General features: G+C 47.0%; 1 protein-coding gene across 5 annotated transcripts in view; it reads right to left on the bottom strand.

Moving 5' to 3' along the window:
- CTNNBIP1 (catenin beta interacting protein 1) overlaps positions 1-12041 on the bottom strand; it is a 55129-nt gene extending 43088 nt beyond the window's left edge. For 3 of the 5 annotated variants that reach the window (XM_020974332.2, XM_020974338.2, XM_020974316.2), the window contains exons 1-2: positions 11772-12040; positions 4538-4614 (exon numbers count right to left, since the gene is read on the bottom strand). The gene's annotated coding sequence lies outside the window, so the exon portion shown is untranslated. Of the gene's footprint in view, positions 1-4537; positions 4615-11771 lie in introns of all 5 variants that reach the window. The other 2 variants (XM_020974344.2, XM_020974324.2) reach the window with 2 other exon arrangements.
- Between the last annotated feature and the right edge of the window lie 5653 nt (positions 12042-17694).

Here is a 17694-nt window from a genome sequence, read left to right as displayed (position 1 = left end):
AGCATCTTAGGGACCTCACTCTTAGGGAGTCCCTCTATGCTGGATACCTTCTTGAGAGGGAGTGGCATAGGCCTCCCTGTGTTTTGACTGGTCAAAGACAGAATCAGAGGGTCAAACAAAGGAATTTATGTTGTTACAACATTCAAGGAATGCCATATGAGTCTAAGCTATGCATGGTAGACACTTGGGAGAGAAGTTTTAAGGAGACTTTTTGCTCCATTGAATCAATATTGTTTCAGTTTCTTACAGTCCAACTCCTTACAGTGAGATCCTGTATTCTCTACTACACCTTTCAGTCAACTGTGTGACTGTCAAGATGGGGCTGGCTACAGAATATCATTTGTGCCAAGCTACCAGTTCGGTTCTTATTCCTATGCAGGGAACACTCAAGACCTCCTCTTGGCAGGGGGTGACCCTGGGTTCTTAGTGGCCAGGACAGTAGAGTCCAATCTCTGGCAGGTTTTACCAAGACAGAAAAACAGTGTAGGCCCCATATTAGACCACGTCTATTGTCCTCGGATCCACCTGGCACCGTCTGAAGATGTTCATTACAGGAAGCGTGGCTATCCGGTAATGGGACTTTATGGCCACAGCAGTTCTTGAAGGTCATCAACCAAACAACACGCACTTCTTCAGCTCCCTACGGGCCAAGGACTACTCTAAGGGCAGGGGAGACAAAGACAAAAGTCAAACAGTCCCTGCCCTCAAAGAGCTTACTTTCTAACAGGGGAGACAACATGTATGTATAGAAGTGTAAACAAAATAAATACAAAGTAGTTACATTTGAGGATGCCATCTACTAAGAGAGAATAGAATGCAATCAATGTGCGCTGAAGGGAGTACTGCCTCCACAGAGGAAAATCACAGCTTTTTGGAATCACTAAAGCATATACATAGACACAAATATACATACACATCACAGATTTACAGGGAGAAAAATACACACACCGTATATACAGATGTGTATGTGTATGCATATATTTATAATCTGTTATTAGCTGTGTTTGAATAACTGCTCCTAGTGTATTACAAGTGTAAGCCCTTCCCATTTCTCTCTTAACACCCCAAAATAAAATAATCCAAGGAGGAAGGAAATCCCAGCTCAAGACACCCTCTTGGTTAGGACTCAGTTTCCTTCCTCTCCAAGCATTTAACAATTTGATACACAAAGTAATCCAAACACAGAAGAAAGTCAGAATCCCCTGTAAGTTAATTAACTGTATGGTTGAAGCAGGACACCACAATCATATGACCCCAAGCTCTCAACAGATCACAAAGCCTAGTCTTTGCTACACTTTTACTCATGTTTGATTGGAAGGCACGGAGCCTCACAGCCTAGGATTGTGGCCACAAGAGAATGAGAACAAATACGCATGCATCACCAAGATGAAAAAAAAAAAAGGGAGGGTGGCACACTAAACCTTCTGAGAATCAGTGTAGAGCTTCATCCACATTGAAGCCCCCTGAGGGGTTTGGCCAACTCAAATATTATTCTGACCAGATAAGGAACTTTTAAGTCCAAAGGGCGGAAACTCACCTACATTGGTATCCAAGCTAGGCAACGAGGCCACAGGTGATACAAGCCATGGACAAGGCAGGTGCAAACACCCAGAATCAGGCACACCCTGATTGACTGGTTAAGAAGCCAAATCCCCATTATCCATCAGTAATTATGCTGCCCATTCCCAAAAATCATGAAACCATTAGTCACCAAATTAAATGAGAGCTGGAGCCCTAGGCAGGAATTAGCTTGCAAAAGCTCCCAGGTCAAATGACTCCAGGTTTTACAGGCTAAAAAAGATTGTCTCACTCCTAGAATGAAACCTGGCAGGCTTTTTACAAGTCTGTACCAAGAGAACACACTTTGGATTTGTCCTTCTCATACACAAATTCTCAACTGAAAAGAAAAAACAGGAAGCTACTTGGTGAAAAGTGAATGTAATTATAATCACAAAGTCATGGAATCTTTGAGTTTAAAGGGACCGTGGTCACTTAGTCTAATCCCAACCAGAAGTACAAAGGAAAAAAGTTAATTTATCTGGAAGGTAATGTAATGTAATGTTCCTCCTACTGAAGATGAAAGCCACTCAAAAAATCTATCTCTAGAACTATCCTGCGAAACACATTTTATTTAGGACACACATTTTTTGTTATGCAAAAAACTTCCAGCACAAAAGCATAAGAAAAAGCAGATTTAAGTGGTATTACTTGAAAGTGATTCACCATTGAAAGTGTCCACCATTCAAATGTCACTGATGAACTAAATAGTTCTCAGCCAGTGCTGAGCCAGTTCTCAGCCCCGTAGTAAATGTGTTCTTCTCAAAGAAGGTGGCCCTTTCGAGCAGGAGCCAAAGGTCAGAAGGGAAACCCAGATAAAGCACACATCAGATTTTGTCCAGTTCTTTGGAAAAGGTAAAATAAAAAAAAATAGCCCCCAAATAGAAGCTCCCTGAGCGAAGAGCAAACCCAAAGCAGGAGCTTAAACACAATCAAGACAAAGCGGGGGAAGCCTTTCAGCAAGGTCAGCTCAGACAAACTCTGCTGGCCCCACTGTCCTGTGAGCCCTGGAAGCTCATCACCAGTACCACAGCCCACAGGCCCAAGAAACCGAGCTGCCGGCCCAACAATGAGGCAAGTAGTACAAGGTTGGGAAGAAATAATAGGGCTGGCAGGTGCCTCTTTTTCTGGTTGTAGCAGAAGGGTTCCAGAAGAGAAAGAAAACCCCCTCAGAATTCTACCTGCCATCTGGTTCAAATTGGACTCCACTTCAGCGAGCCCTGGAAGGAAACTACCACACAAGAAAATATTCATTGACACAAACCCACTGATTACCGCACTAACAGTTCTTGGGACCATACAGTGCCAGACCTTAGAGATCAATTCTTTCATTTTACAAAGGAGGAAACTGAGGCCCAGAGAGGTAAAATGCCTTGTCAAAAGTCACACAGGGGCAGCTAGGTGGTGCAGTGGATAGAACACCGGACCTGAGTTCAAATCCAGCCTCACACCAAACACTTGACACTTACTAGCTGTGTGACCCTGTACAAGTCACTTAACCCCAACTGCCTTAAAAAAAAAGTCACACAGGTAGGTAGTAAGTGGCAAAGTCGAATTCTGAACTCAGGTCCTCTGACTCCAAATTCAGTGTTCTTCCCAGGGTTCCAGGCTTGTCTCCATTAGATCATGAGCTCCTTGAACTCTTTGAAGACACTGTTTTTGCCTTTCTTTGTGTCTCCAGAACTTAGCACAGTGCTGACACACAGTAGGTGCTTAATAAATGCTTACTGAATACACAGCAGCTCTTTTTGCGGTGGCAAAGAATTGGAAATTGAGAGGATGCCCATCAATTGGGGAATGGCTGAGCAAGTTGTGGTATATGAATGTAATGGAATACTATTGTGCTATAAGAAATGATGAACAGGCTGACTTCAGAAAAACCTGGAAAGACTTATATGGTCTGATGCTGAGTGAAGTGAGCAGAACCAAGAGGACTTTGTACACAATAACAGGCATGTTATGCAATGACTAAAAATGTTAAACTGAACCCTTCTCAGCATTACGAGGATCTAAGACATCTCCAGAGGCCTTGGGATGGAAAACGCTGTCCACATCCAAAGAAAGAACTATGGAAGTCGAATCACTATCACTTATTTTTACCTTCTGTTGAGTTTTGTTTCATCTTTCTGATGGTTCCTCCTATTGGTTATAATTTTTACTTACAACTTCACTAATGTGAAAATATGTTTAATGGGTATGTAAATGTAAAGCCTATGTCAGATTGTGAGCTGTCTTGGGGAGGGTGGGGGGAGAAAAAGGGAGAAAAATTTTTAACTCAAAAGCATATGGAAAAAAAAATTTTTTAAAAAATGCTTATTGACTTGGATTGTCAAAAACTCAAAATACTTTGGCCCAAAAAAAATCTTAACTGAAGCAGGTCTTGGAAAGCCTCTCCTTTTTTCCTCAGCAATGTACCGATTTTAAACTAGGTCACACTCTCACTTGCTCTAAATGCTCATGGAGACAAAAGCTCTCCTCTGCACTCCTCAGGACTCTCTCTTCTTCTGTGATTCCCCTTCAATCATATTCTGAAGCTCTCTCTGGGCTCCTGCTTGAAGATGGAAGCCCTCCATGAAGCAATCCATCGGATGTGGGGGGTAAAGGCACGGACCATGCTCCCCTGGCCTGTATGTTCCTCCTGGGCAGACTGTGGGTGGAAAGCTCATCCAGTCCTTTGCCTGATCTACCTAAGCCCTGGCTGGAAGGCGAGAGGAAGAACACTGTGTGCCCTCTCACTCAACTGCCCTGCCTCCTTCCAGAGATTTGGGGAACTGATGCTGGGTAAGCATAGTGAAAAATCTCCTGCTCACCCCATTCTGCCGTTCCACTCAGTGCCTTCTCTTCCACTGTGTGAGGCCATCATGCACACATCTGCTCACACCTGGGAGCTCAGGAAGACAGCTTCCTCAAACTCACAATTATGACAGGAAGCTAATAAATCCCACCAGAGAGCACAGGGACCCTCAGCCCCCCAGCCTACCTGCTTCCGTGTGCCTTCTGTCCTCAATTGGCAGAGAAAGAATTGACCCACCAGGACTTGGCAGAGATGAGAGAATCCTGGAGGAAAGAGGTCTCGTGGTGGTTACATAATAAATGTACAAGACTGCATCTGATCAACAACCCTCAAGAAAATCTTGGAAAAAAAGATCAAATAAAAAAATTTTTAAAAGAGAGAGAGATAGAGACTATGTCTGATTCTTTGAACAAGTTTATATTCCAGGCTCCTAAACAAAAACTTTAGGGGGCCCTATTCCACCAGCAATCTATTTTACCATCATCACCATCATTATTCCCTCTTCTCTCAACAGAATTAAATCAACTAAGAAGTGAGCTCTCTTTTAAGTGATAGCTGCCAAGGTTCTGATTGTTCCTAATGATTGCTAAACAAAGCATATCTTTGTTAGGCATACAACTGAATTCAGTTCAATACTTATTAAGAACCTATGCACAACATTACGCTAGGCTGAGAGAAGTACCAAGAAAAATAAAACAGGGTCCCTCCCCTCAAGGAGCCGACAATAATAACTTCAGGAATTCACTGAGCTGAAGCTTATTTACTTCCACTTCCGTCACTTCAAACGAACCCCTCTGCCTGGGCTCTCTCTTTCTCAACACTGCAGAGGAAACCTGGGATTCTGATCCTTCCTTTCTACCCAAGAGGTGGAGTCAGAGGACACGAGCACAAATCCCACCGAGGAAGCTGATTACCTACATGTGGACTCTGGTCCCAGCCACCCTAGCTCATTGTTATCACCTGGCCCACTTGTGACCTTGGGCAAGTCCATGTGGTTCCACTGGCCTCAGTTTTCCCATCTGTAAATAAGGAGGTTGGACTAGATGTCCTCCAGCCCTAAATCAAAGATCCCAGGATACTGGCCAAAACACTGGTTATCCAGTTCTTCCTTCACAAACTGTTCTATGTTATAAATGAAGAAGTTTAGACATTAAGATGAGAGAGAGGATGGCCTTACTAGACAGTGAGTTCCTTAAAGCCAGTGGGTGCTTATATCTGTATCTCATCTCTTTTGTGCTCCTGGTATCTGAGTAGGGAGCTCCCTCAATCACTGAATCTGGGCGTGTTACTGTGAGAACGCGCCTTAAGAAACCATGTGGCCCAACCCTCTCATTTTACAGATGAAGAAACTGACGCCTAAGAGATGGAGCGATTTGCTAAAGCAGCAGGACCAGGTGTCCTGACTCCCGAGCTGTCATTTCACAAGGTCGAAAGCGGCTGCGGCTGCTGATGGGGAGGACAGCAAGATAGGACAGCAAGATAGCACAGCTGGGGTGGAATCAAGATTCTCAATGCTGCCCTGCTCAAAGGTCGACCCCACCTCTATCAACTAGCCCTCTACTGACTCCCCTGCTGTGCTACAAAACTGTGGCAATCCATACCCAGTGACAGTCCTTCTGGAAGCATAAGGAAAAACAGGTACAAATTGAAGGAAGAAAAACACCCCAGGGGAAAACCTGTGTGAACTCACTTTGGGCAAAGAAAGAGAACATACGGAATCATTACAACAGTGCAAATGAACACAGAGCTAAAAACATGAGAATTCTGATTGCATACAATGTTTCATCTCAGTCCCAGGGAATAGGTAAAGAATCAAGCCTTCCCCCTTTCTGGGTATGGACTGCTGAAATGGGGTCCAATGGAGTATAGGCTCATTTCACTTACTTCCTATTTTTTGCTGTAAGAGAAGGTTCTAAAGGGCTGAAAGGAGGATTGCAGGAGAGTGACAGTGCAGAAAAGAAAGAGCAGAGAAGTGAAAAGCAAAGGAAAACACCCGGGACTCTTACTCCTTGAAATTGTTTAGAAGGTGAAAACAAATTAAGACCATCCACTCCCTCCAACTCCACCCACCCTAGGGCTGGATTCTTCCTAATAATAATTCCTCTTTGGGATTATCCTTTTCCTTCAGTGATGATTATGCCATCAGAGCACAATAAATTATTAATAACAATATACAACAACACTTGCTACTCACCCTCCCCTTTCACAAGAGGAGTTCCAGAGCAGTGAAACTCAAACAACATGATGCCCTTGGGAGTTAGGAAAGGAAAAAGTATTATCATCCCCATGTCTGGATGGAGAAAGTGAGGCCAAGAAAGGTCAAGAGTCCAAGATTAGACAAGTTAAAAGACAAGACCAAAATAAATAAACCAACCTACCAACCCAGGCAACACTAGCTACCTCCATCATCTCCTTTCAGCCTTATGTTTTCCATTGCTACAGGTGACTGCTGGCTAAGATGTATTTCAGATGCTGTCAATGAAATGTCCAGGATGCTGAAAGTGACTTGTACTATAAGCCTCTGGAGTCAGAGGAACTGGGTTCAAATTCTCATTCCTCATCCACAAAATGAGGAAGTGAGACCACACAACCTTCAAGGGTCTTTCCAGCTCTAAATCTTGGCTCCTCTAGGAAAGTCAACCTTTATCATTTGCCCCAGGTTCTCCAGAGGTTGGAGAAGCAAGTACTAGGAGGCCACTTGTTAGTGATTCAAGGCCTAACTTCTCTGCAGCACAAGCTGGTCAGCTATACCCACTTTTAGCGGTGGTCAACTGGACCACCTAAGATTGGATTCCTGAGAAGTGGAGCTCTGGGACTTGACAGGTCATCTACAGAATGTTCTCCATCTCCATTACCTGTGACCAAAGAAGGAAAATGTTTCTTCATGGCAATGCTGCTCCTACTGAGCTGCTCAAACAGGAAGTGCTCAGGGTGACAGAACCACCTGACTCTCTTTAGAGGACTTTGGACACTGATAAAGCTCTCCTTCTCTCTGACCTCTCCATTTGCACCCCCCCCCCTGCAAAGCATACAAATCAAGATCAATAGCAAAACTGCAAGATCAATAGAATGAGTGTCAGGGAAACATGAAGAGGGCAAGCCTCTGTTTTGTCATTCCGGGACAAGCAACGAGGAAGAAAAAGCTGGGCCTCAGCGTTTCACTAGCCCTGGTGTGGGATGACCAAACATCACTGCAGGGGCCAAGCAAGAAACTGAAAGCTTAGCAGTGTTGAGAAATGCAAACCACAATGATTCCTACAGACCCCAAACGCATCCTTATCGCCAGCAACCTGGCTAAGGGTTCCCACATCTCTGGGCCCCAGAGCCCAAGAAAGCTGGTTTGCCAATGAATCATGATTAGCTCAAGGGGGAACAGAAAAGAGCTTGGTCACCTGGTGGTCTTGAATGGCTTTCTTGGGCCCACTCCACATCCTCTTTAAATACCTCCTAATTGGGCCTTATTCATCTCCTGGTGAAATAGGTAGAGAGGCAGTGGTTTTATTTATTCTTTCAGTTTCATACTAGGTAATAGTTCATTTCCACTCAAATGTTTCCACCCACCATCTCCTAACCTGACCATGAGAGCATTTCCTACCTCACCCGGTCCAGCTCCATTCTCAAACTGAGCAATTGTCACACTGCCAGATGAGCCCTTCAAGAGAAGTGCCCTGCCTTCTCCCATCCTCTAAGTGAAGAGGGTCAGGAAAAGACACCATCTCAATATACAAGTGCAGATTCCACCAGAAATGCAATTGTGGTGTAGAGGACAGTGTCAAAGGGGAAGTCATAAAGACCCAGATTCAAATGTTGCTTCAAACTGTTTCTCTCCTCTCAGGGACAAAACTGTGGTTACAATAGCTAGTACCTCCAAAGCCTCCTCCTTTCCTCAGGCTCTCTTCCCCTAAGGGCATCTTCATTGCCTGCTCTTCCCACTCCAATCGAGTGGTAACCTCTGCTTCCCACGGCAGGGCCTTGTTTTCTTAGGTACCACCCACTGCACATGGAATATGCAGTCCTAGGGGACATGGGCATGAATTCTGGCCCTGTGGCGGGCAAGTTAATCCAGCCCTGGAGGGCTGTTTTCACACATAAAACAGAGGGGCTGCCTGAGATGATCTCTGAGGCCCCTTCCCATTCTAGAGCCTCCAGGCTAGACACACAAAGAACAATCTGCAGCATTTATGACCTAGGAACCTCAGAGCTAAAAGGGACTTCAGAGGTCCCTCATTCTGATCCATACCTAAGCAGGAATCCCATCTACAACATCCCTGAAAAGGGGGTCCTTCATCTTCTGCTGGAAGATCTCCAGTGGAACTGTGTCACTTGGAGCAATAAGTTTCACTTCGGGATATCGCAAATTGTTAGGAAGTTTTTTCCTGATATCACGGTGAAATCTGCCTCTCTGACTGCTCAGGATCCCAATCCCAACTCACTGCTGCCCAAGCAGAACAAAGCTTTGGAACTTCAAATTCAGGCATAGGATCACAGACTGAGAGCTTGGAATGGACCTCAGAGGTCATCAGTCCAAACCTTTCATTTTACACAGGAGGAAACTGAGGCCAAGAAGGTTAGAGGGATTTGTGCAAGGTCACATCGGCAGTATCAAATGTAGCATTTGAACCCAGGTCCTCTGACTCCAGAGCCAGTACTCTTTTCACAGAACCCTCCTGCCTGCCTCATTTATTAAGAGCTTACTATGTGCAGAGCACTGCTCTGGGTCAGACATGGCTATTTCATTGGCTACTTTACAGCCTAAGAGGTCAATATGACTGAGGCTTTAAATGTCAGGCACTGGAGCTCAGTGGCTGTTAAAGCAAAAAGCTAACAAAGCAAGCTAGGCCTGAGAAGTAGGCAGGCCCAAGCCAGAAGAGCCAGGGGCCCCTCACAAAGTGTTCTTCCTGTACCTCCATTCCTCTAATGGGAGATTCCAGGCACACTCCCGATCCATGCCTCAGGAAGGACACCAGCTAAAGTAATTAACACTCAAGAGGCACTGGGAACTTCAGATGGGAGGTGCTGCCTCCCAGCTCAGGGCTAATAACTCTTCTCATTTGCTGCCAGGGAGGGGAGTCCCCAGACCGCCCGCCTGAGAGCCAAATTGGCAGCCCCGAAGCAGGCACTGCTCAGACAAGTTCGGTCTAAGCTAGACAGGGAGAACCCAAGGGAAGGAAGCAGGGCCCAACACAGCTCTAGCTCCCAGGCCTCCCCAGGCCTCTAGCTTTACTAGGTCCAAGGAGAAAGACAGTAAGAAGCTGAATGGGGAACTAGCTGGAGAGGTGAATTTTGCTGTCACCTCTAGTCAGGCAGGTGAGAAACCTGCCTTAAATGGGCCCCTCCCCTAGGAGACTGCAGTTGGAAGGACAGAAGAGCTCCAGGAAGGGCTTTTCAAAAACCAACAGGACTCTCTCTCCAACTTAGGAGACTAGGGGGCTGGGAGGAAGGGAGTGGGAAGGCAGAAGGCAGGAAGGTGAACAGGGTTATTTTTAGGAGTATGGGGAGGGAGAAAGGGTAGCAGAGGGACCAGGTGCAAGTGAGCAGCGAAGGGTGTGAAGAGCAGTGAGCCTGGTGGGTGGGGTCAGGGAGTATGGTGGGAGAGAAAAATGCTGGCAGAAATAGCCACTCTAGGACTCTGCATGACCCCTCTGGGCTGCAGAGATGGCCATTCAGGAATGCTCACTGTGGGGATAGCCACACACTCAAGAAACTGGGGAGGTCCAGGGCTGAATGGGGGAATTTGATGGGGCTCAGGGACAGATGAGAACTCCATAGGCTAGATGACCTACAGGAACGAGGAGAAGGAAGAGGTGATATAAGAATAAATGGGTCCTAGCCAGGTCCAAGGTCAGAAATATGTAGAGTATTAAGCAGGTGTCAGCAGGATGAATAAAGAGCCAAGAAGAGAAAATGCTTAAAGTTGGGGAGGTGAGGGATAGGACAGAAGAAGGCTCAGCAGAAGAGTCAGGAGTGACCCATTAGGAAAGGGGGCAGAGCTGGGGGACAAATTTGGCTGGGACATGACTGAGGTGGGGCACTTGTGAGTGTTCTAGATGTGCATATGTGACAGAAGAGTACTGAGGGAAGCTGGAGGCCTGGTACATAATCCTGGGGGTCAGTAAGTAGGGAAAGAAGTCTCCAGGCTGGACGCAAGATGTGTATATGTTGTATAGGGAAGGAGAAAGCAGAAAGACTCTGATGTGGGGTGGGGTTAAAAGAAGGAAGGGAAATGTAGAGAACGGGTCTATCTGGACACCTAAGGGAAGTGTGTATATGTATTGGGTGAGGGTGCAGAGGACTTAGAGAGAGGAACAGGGCACAATGAGGGTGAAGGAGGACAAATCTGTTCTGCTAAGTGGGAGGTAATGGAAATCTACTTTTTTTTCAGGGGTAGAGGAGCAGATTCAGGTGATTTGGAGGCTATTAGGGGCAGACAGGGATTCAGGAAGGTGAGAATGACTGCAGACACAGTGGTCAGAAGGGATATTGAAGGGAAAGGGGGGGGGGCAGAGGGAACACACAAGTCTGTCCAGGCTAGGCCAGGGTGGGTGGATGGATGGAGGAAAAGCATCAAGAAGCAGAGGGTAATGGGAAAAGTGACCAATGTGCCCCTTTGAGGTCTGGGCGAGGGGAGGAGGGGCAGGGATGGATGAGGGGGGCACTGGAGCTCCTAGCTGATGGTTTAGTGGGGCAGTCTGGGGAAAAGTGAGCCTGTCTGTCAAAGCCAGGTGGGGGGGAAGGGAGTATGGGAAGCCCAGGCCAAAAGAAGAGGGAGCCTGCTTGCGGCAACATGGTCAGAATGGGGGTGTGCACAGGGTTAGGGGGTAGCCCAAAGGCCTGGGCTTGGGGTGGGGGAGGAGGGAGCCTGTTTGCCCCAAATGGCCTGAATGAGGATGTGAAGGGGGTGGGGGAGGGGATCTGGTCAGGATGGGGGTGTGCATACGGGGAAAGGGGGGCAGAGGCAAGGGGACAGACTAGGGGGAGAATGCCTCCTCATATTGAGGGTGTGCAGGCAGGGAGGGGACAGAAGCTGGAGGAGTGGGGGCCTGGTCAGGATAAGGGTGTGCACACGGAGGGAGGGAGGGGACAGAGGCCTGATCAGGATGGGGGTGTGCACGGGGTGGGGAGAAGGGAGGGGACAGAGGCTGGAGGGGGGCCTGGTCAGGATGGGGGTGTGTACGGGGTGGGGGGAAGGGAGGGAACAGAGGCCGGGGGGAGGGGGCCTGGTCAGATTGCGTGGATGTGCACATGCGGGGGGGAAGGAGAGGAGACAGAGGCTGGGGGACAAGGCACCCGTCAGTACTGCCGGGTCTCGTCTGGCTCCAGCCGGGGGGGGGGGTCGCTGCCTCGCCGCCCCTCCCCGGGAGACAAAGAGCCGGCGGCTCCCCGCCGGGCCCGGACGCCGGCCGCCCAGCATTCCTCTTACCTGGGCCAGCCCCGGGGCCGGAGCGCGGGGCTGCGGACCCAGCCTACTCCGGGGCGCGCTCTCGGCTCGGCTCTTCTCGGCGGCGGCGGCAGCAGCAGCGGGAGCAGCAGGAGCAGCAGCAGCCGGGCCGCCTCCGCCTCAGCGTAGCCTCCGCCTCCCGCTCCGTGAGTCACCGCGGCGGGGAGGGCGCGAGGGAGGCGCCAGGCCGCCGGGGGAGGGACCGGAGCAAGGGCGGCCTCGGCCCCGCACAGGCCGAGGCGCGGGTGGCGGCGGCGGCGGCGGCGGCAACGCCCGCCTGTAGAGAGGCGGGCGCCCCGGCCTAGGGGAGGGACCGCGAGGCTTCGGGGGCGGGGATTGGACGGGTTCAGGGGCCGGGGCCGCGAAGGGAACGGGAGCCTCCACCGGAGGGGTGGAACCTGGCCGGGAAAGAGGCGGGGCCGCGTAGGGAGCGGGGGGAGGGAAGGGACGTCTGCAGCCTGGAGGGCGGGGCCTGGACGGGGAAAGGGGGCGGGGCCTAAGGGGAGCAGGCGCTTTCTCCGAAGGGGGAGTGGCCTGAAGTTCAGGGGCGGGTCCTGAACGGGGAAAGGGCGGGCCAGTGCGGGGAGGTTGGGGAAGTGGCCAGGAGCCCCCAGGAGAGGCACCGAGTGGGCCGGGATGGGGGCGTGTCGGGGGCGTGTCGGGGAGGTAGTTTCTGGGGATGGAGTCTGTGGATCACCACCGGTTCTGGGGCCACTGTGATCCCGTAAAACTAATGTCCTCTCCTACGCACAGAATTATATTTCAAAGCAAGAGAAAGCCAAACCAGGAAGGGCCCAGAAAGCCAGTTTGAGCTTGTTTGACTAGACTAGTCCTGGAGCTGGAGGGAGGGGGAGGAAGGAATAGCTCGAGCCAATTCAACAAAAGCATTTATTAAGCGCTTACTGTAGGCCTGGCAAGAGCCGTGGGTTCAGAAAGGAGGAATACAGTCCCTGCCCTGAAGGAGCTCACAAACTAATGGGGAGATAACATACAAACAGCTATGTACAAATAAGCTGTATACAGGATAAATTGGGGGTAATAGCTAAGAGGGATGTAGAATTGGGAGCTCGAGAGACAGGCAGGAAAGCTGGGGTGAATTTAATAACATGGAATTTAGTAGAGATAAATGGAAAACCTAAACTTGTGTCCAAAGATTCCACTGCAGGGCTATGCCAGAGGTGGGGTGGAAACGTGATTAGACTCGCGTGAAAAAAAGACCTTGCAGCCAAAAGGTCTAGTGCAAATAGAGGTTGCACTGACAGAAGCACAGAGGCGATTGTCCCCCTTGACAGGCCTGTCTCTGGAGATCCCGATTCTACAGGCACTCCACATCTGGAGAACAATTTAGAAAGGATACTAACAAAGTAGAAGGAAAACAAAAGATGAAGAAGATGGGAAGGGGACTGGAAATCATGCTATACGAGGATTAGGAAGTAGAGGTGGCAATAATAACAATAACTCATAACAATAACTGGAGAGGCAGTGTGGCTTAGGGGAGAAACTGCTGGTCTTGGAATCAGGAAGACCTGGGTTCAAGTCCCACCTAAGATGCGTGCTAAGTATTCCACCCTTAACAAATCACAACCTCTCAGTGCGGTCAGAAAATTCTTTGACTATAAGTTGCAGACGTGTTAATCAGCATTGGTAGAGAGGGAACTCCCTATTCTGATGAACAAGGCTGGTAAAAACAAACAAAACTCTGACATGTATTTATCATAGGGATTCTTAATCTGTTGTCATTCAGTAATGTCTGACTCTTCCTGACCCCATTTGGAGTTTTCTTGGCAGAGAAACTGGAGTGGTTTGCCATTTCCTTCTCCAGCTCATTTTACAGATGAGGAACTAAGGCAAACAGGGTTAAGTGACTTGCTCAGGGTCACACAGGTAACAAGTGTCTGAAGCCAGATTTGAACTTAGAAAGACTCACCCTCCTGACTCCAGGCCCAGTGCTCTAATGCGCCACCTAGCTGTCCCAACAACAGCCACAACCTTTCATTGAAATTTAGCATTTCCTGACTCAAAATCTTATAAAAGTGAATGTTGAAAACTAAAAATAAATAAATATTTTAAATGAAGTTTAGCAGTTCCTTCAAAGATTAATTTTTTTAAAAAAATTCATCTGAGAAGGGGTCCATATTCACCAGACAGCCAGTGTCTATAACACACAGACACACATACTCACTCACTATTAAGAATCACTCTGTTGCCTGAAAGTGTGTGTCACATATGAGCTTCACAATAATCCAGTGAAGCAACTGCTACAAGAGGAAACTGGGTTATGTGGGGTGGTCAGGAGGACTGGAAGCTCCAGTGAGGGCTTCTCATCCATCTTTGGCGTCCACCTGATCGACCCAACTCTCACCTGTGGCTCCAAGAAGCTTCAGCATGGGCATCAGCCACACCCTGGTAAAACCATCTTGCAGACAGGCTAAACCAAGTTGAGAGTAACCACAGGGTCTCAAACCCATTGGTGATGTCTACCCCGAGCATGTGAAGGCTTCTGCCGGTGGAATGGACCGATGAGAACAGTTTGTTTCAATGACTATGAAGGCAGCTGAAATGGGCAGTGTGGAGCACTTAGAGCTTGGTCAGACATCAAAGACGCCAAAATGAGGGGGCAGCTAGGTTGCGCAGTAGATAGAGCACCGGCCCTGGAGTCAAGAAGACCTGAGTTCAAATCTGCCCTTAGACACTTGATACTTACTAACTGTGTGACCCTAGGCAAGTCACTTAACCCCAATTGCCTATCAAAAAAATATATAAAAATAAAGATACCAAGGTCATCCACTACATCCTTGTTGATTTTTGTCCTTTTGATGGACTGTGATGACTCTGAAGAAAGAGTGAGGCTGACGACTTTGTCCGGCTCTGCTTCACTTAAATTCAGTTCACTCATGAGTCAAGAAATCACCATGATGTCATTGGTCCTCTTCCAAAATGAAGGACAAACAGCAAGAGGAAGCTGAGGTTAAATGACTTTGTCCCCTGTCTCTCAAATAACATGTGTCACAGAAAAGTTTGGAACCTGCCACGTGCAGCCTCCTGTTCACCACCACAGGCTGCGAAGGAAATATACATGTTTTCTTGACATATATCAAGGGCTGGCATGTGAAAGTGAGATTAGAATTGTTCTGTTTGGCTGCATAGGGCAGAAACAGGACCACTGGAGAGGGAGGGAAGAGTTATAGAGAGATCAGCTTTGGCTCTTTTTAACAATAAGAGCTGTTCTAACAGTGAAATAAACTGACATAGTAGGTACAGTCCCCCAACACAGAAAGTGTCCAAGGGTAGGGTCAATGATCACCTTGGGGGCATGTTATAGCTAGGATTTCAACCCTGGGACCTAGACTAGGAAAATCAAGGAGCCCTTTGACTCTAGGGTTCACTGACCCATAAGCCTGGAACAGACAATTACAAAGCATTCAGAGATGTGACCTACTTCTCATCAGGACTGTCTGCCTTGCCAAGTACTCGTGTTAATATCATTGTTCATATGTTTGAGTTCCTAACTGTTTCCTTTGGAGCAATTAGACCATCAAATGTGCATGGTGGTGGGGGCTGGGGGGGCTTAGCCCGGGTTCTGTGAAGTTCTTCCTTAAATTTTTTTTTATAATTATTTCAATATAATTACATTTTATTTTATGCATTTAAAAATCACAATTCTGAGAAGAGCTCCATAGGCTTCACCAAACTGCCAAAGGCATCCATGACACCAAAAACATTAAGAACCTCTGCTATGGGGGGAATATGAGGAAATTGTTTCAAGTAATATTCTCAGTTCTGTCTTCGGTGAGTACTAAACTTTTTATTTCTCAGCCTAATGGATGGAAATGTCTGGGGCAATCCTAGCCCTAATGATTGGAGTGTCTGGAGAAATCTATTTCCAAATGTGTGTTTTAGAAATGAAGAGTAAGGGGGCAGGTAGGTGGCACAGGCGTGACAGCAACCAGCTCTGGAGTCAGAAGGACCTGAGTTCAAATGTGGCCTCTGATATTTACTATCTGTGTGACCCTGAACGAGTCACTTAACTATGATTGCCTCCAGAAAGAAAGAAACAAAGAAACAAAGAAACAAAGAAATGTAAGACTTAACAAGTGTTAAGTTGCTGGGACCAGGGGTAATGGAAAGGAAATAATAATATGGAGGCAAAAGACCTTGGTTTGAATCCTAGCTCTTCTGCTTACCACTGGTGTGACCACAGGCAAGTCACTTAAACCTCTCTGGGCCCCAATTTCCTTATTTGCAAAGTAAGGAACTTGGGTTTCATGTGATCTCTAAGACCCATTTTCAACCCTAAGCTCTCTGACCCAGTGGAAGGGGCCAGCAAGAGATGCTTCCTAGTAAAAAATTTAATCCTAGTATTTCACCAGTGGCTAAATATAAGTAGGAGAGAAGGGATTTTTCCGGTGCATATAACTGAAGAACATGGGAAAATGCTGGATACCTCAGAATATCACTAGGGCCAGAATCCTGTGTACCCTAGGCAAGATTTGAATTGGTCACCCCAGTCACCAGAAGCTTTGAATCTTCACTGTAATCTTCACAGTAACATTGGGACTAATCACTGATTAAATACAGACCATTCATTGAGAGTAGAATTTCCCAGCATTACAAATGTGTGTTTATAAGATTTAATATTTTAAAATGGTCCTTTGTCCTTTCCCCTCGGATTCCAGCATTGCCCTGTAGGTCCAGAAAGGTCATGACTGACGGGTGGTAATGACTGAATATTCTCTGGGCTTACAGATTTGGGGATTTATTCAGTAAAAATTGCCCATAATGAGCTCTGGGAACTCAGCCAGGGACAGTGGCTCCTTGCTGCCTTCAAGGCAATAACTAGTTACAGAGGGCCTAGTTATTTTTGTTGTCAAAGCTAGACAGTTGAGGTGGGGGGGAGTGTCAATCTTAGGTAAGTAGGTCTCAGCTTCCATGTATACATATATATGCATATATGTGTGCATATATGCACATATATGTATATGTGCATATATGTTGTATATATGTGTGCATATACATGTATGTGTGTATACATATATATATATATATATATATATATATATATATATATATATAAAAATTGGACTTAGATGATAGATGTTCAAGATCTTAACAATGTGTGACTCTTGAGGGTTTTTAGCCCTCTCTAGACTTTTCATGTCTACTCCTTTTCCTCCCCCCATCCCTCCAACAATAAGGGAGAGAGGGATGTCTATAGGTATATATAGTCAGAAGATCCTAGTTCTAAATTTAAAGGGATTTCAGGGTCATCTACTTCAAACCCCTTATTTTACACATGTGGAAACTGAGGCCTAGAAAGATTAAATGACTTGCCTAAGGTCACATAGGTAGTTACCACCAGGGACAGGAGGTGAATGCAGGCTGTCCAGCTCCAGAACTTAATTTCAATATTTTAATTTGATAGTGGCACATAACTTGGCAGCCAAGCTCAATGCCCTTTATACCCATCACCTCTTTCTTCCTCCTTTTGCCATCTCAGCTAGGTGGTGCAGTGGGTAGAGCTCTGGGCCTCAGATCAGGAAGACCTGAATTCCTGAATTCAAATTTAGCCTCAGATACTTCCTAGCTGTGTGACTTGGACATGTCACATAACCTCTGTCCGCTTCATTTTCCTCATCTGTAAAATGGGGATAATAATAGCACCTACCTCCCAGGGTTACTGTGAGGCTCAAATGAGATTTGTAAAGCATTGAGCACAGTGCCTGACACATAGCAGGCACTTAATCAACCAATCAATACTTACTAAACTCTGGAAATTAAAAAAGGGGCAAAAGACAGTCCCTGCCCTCAAGGAGCTTACAGTTTAACTGGGGAAACAATAGACAAACAATACTCTCTCCTTTCCTTTTCCAACCTTCTTCCTACACTTCTCTGTTTATCTACTACC

Source organism: Phascolarctos cinereus, unplaced genomic scaffold (genome assembly GCF_003287225.1).
Source record: "Phascolarctos cinereus isolate Bilbo 61053 unplaced genomic scaffold, phaCin_HiC Scaffold_726;HRSCAF=1367, whole genome shotgun sequence".
Lineage (NCBI taxonomy): Eukaryota > Metazoa > Chordata > Mammalia > Diprotodontia > Phascolarctidae > Phascolarctos > Phascolarctos cinereus.
The sequence above is the reverse complement of the archived record's forward strand: the minus strand, read 5'-3'. Positions and strand labels throughout refer to the sequence as shown.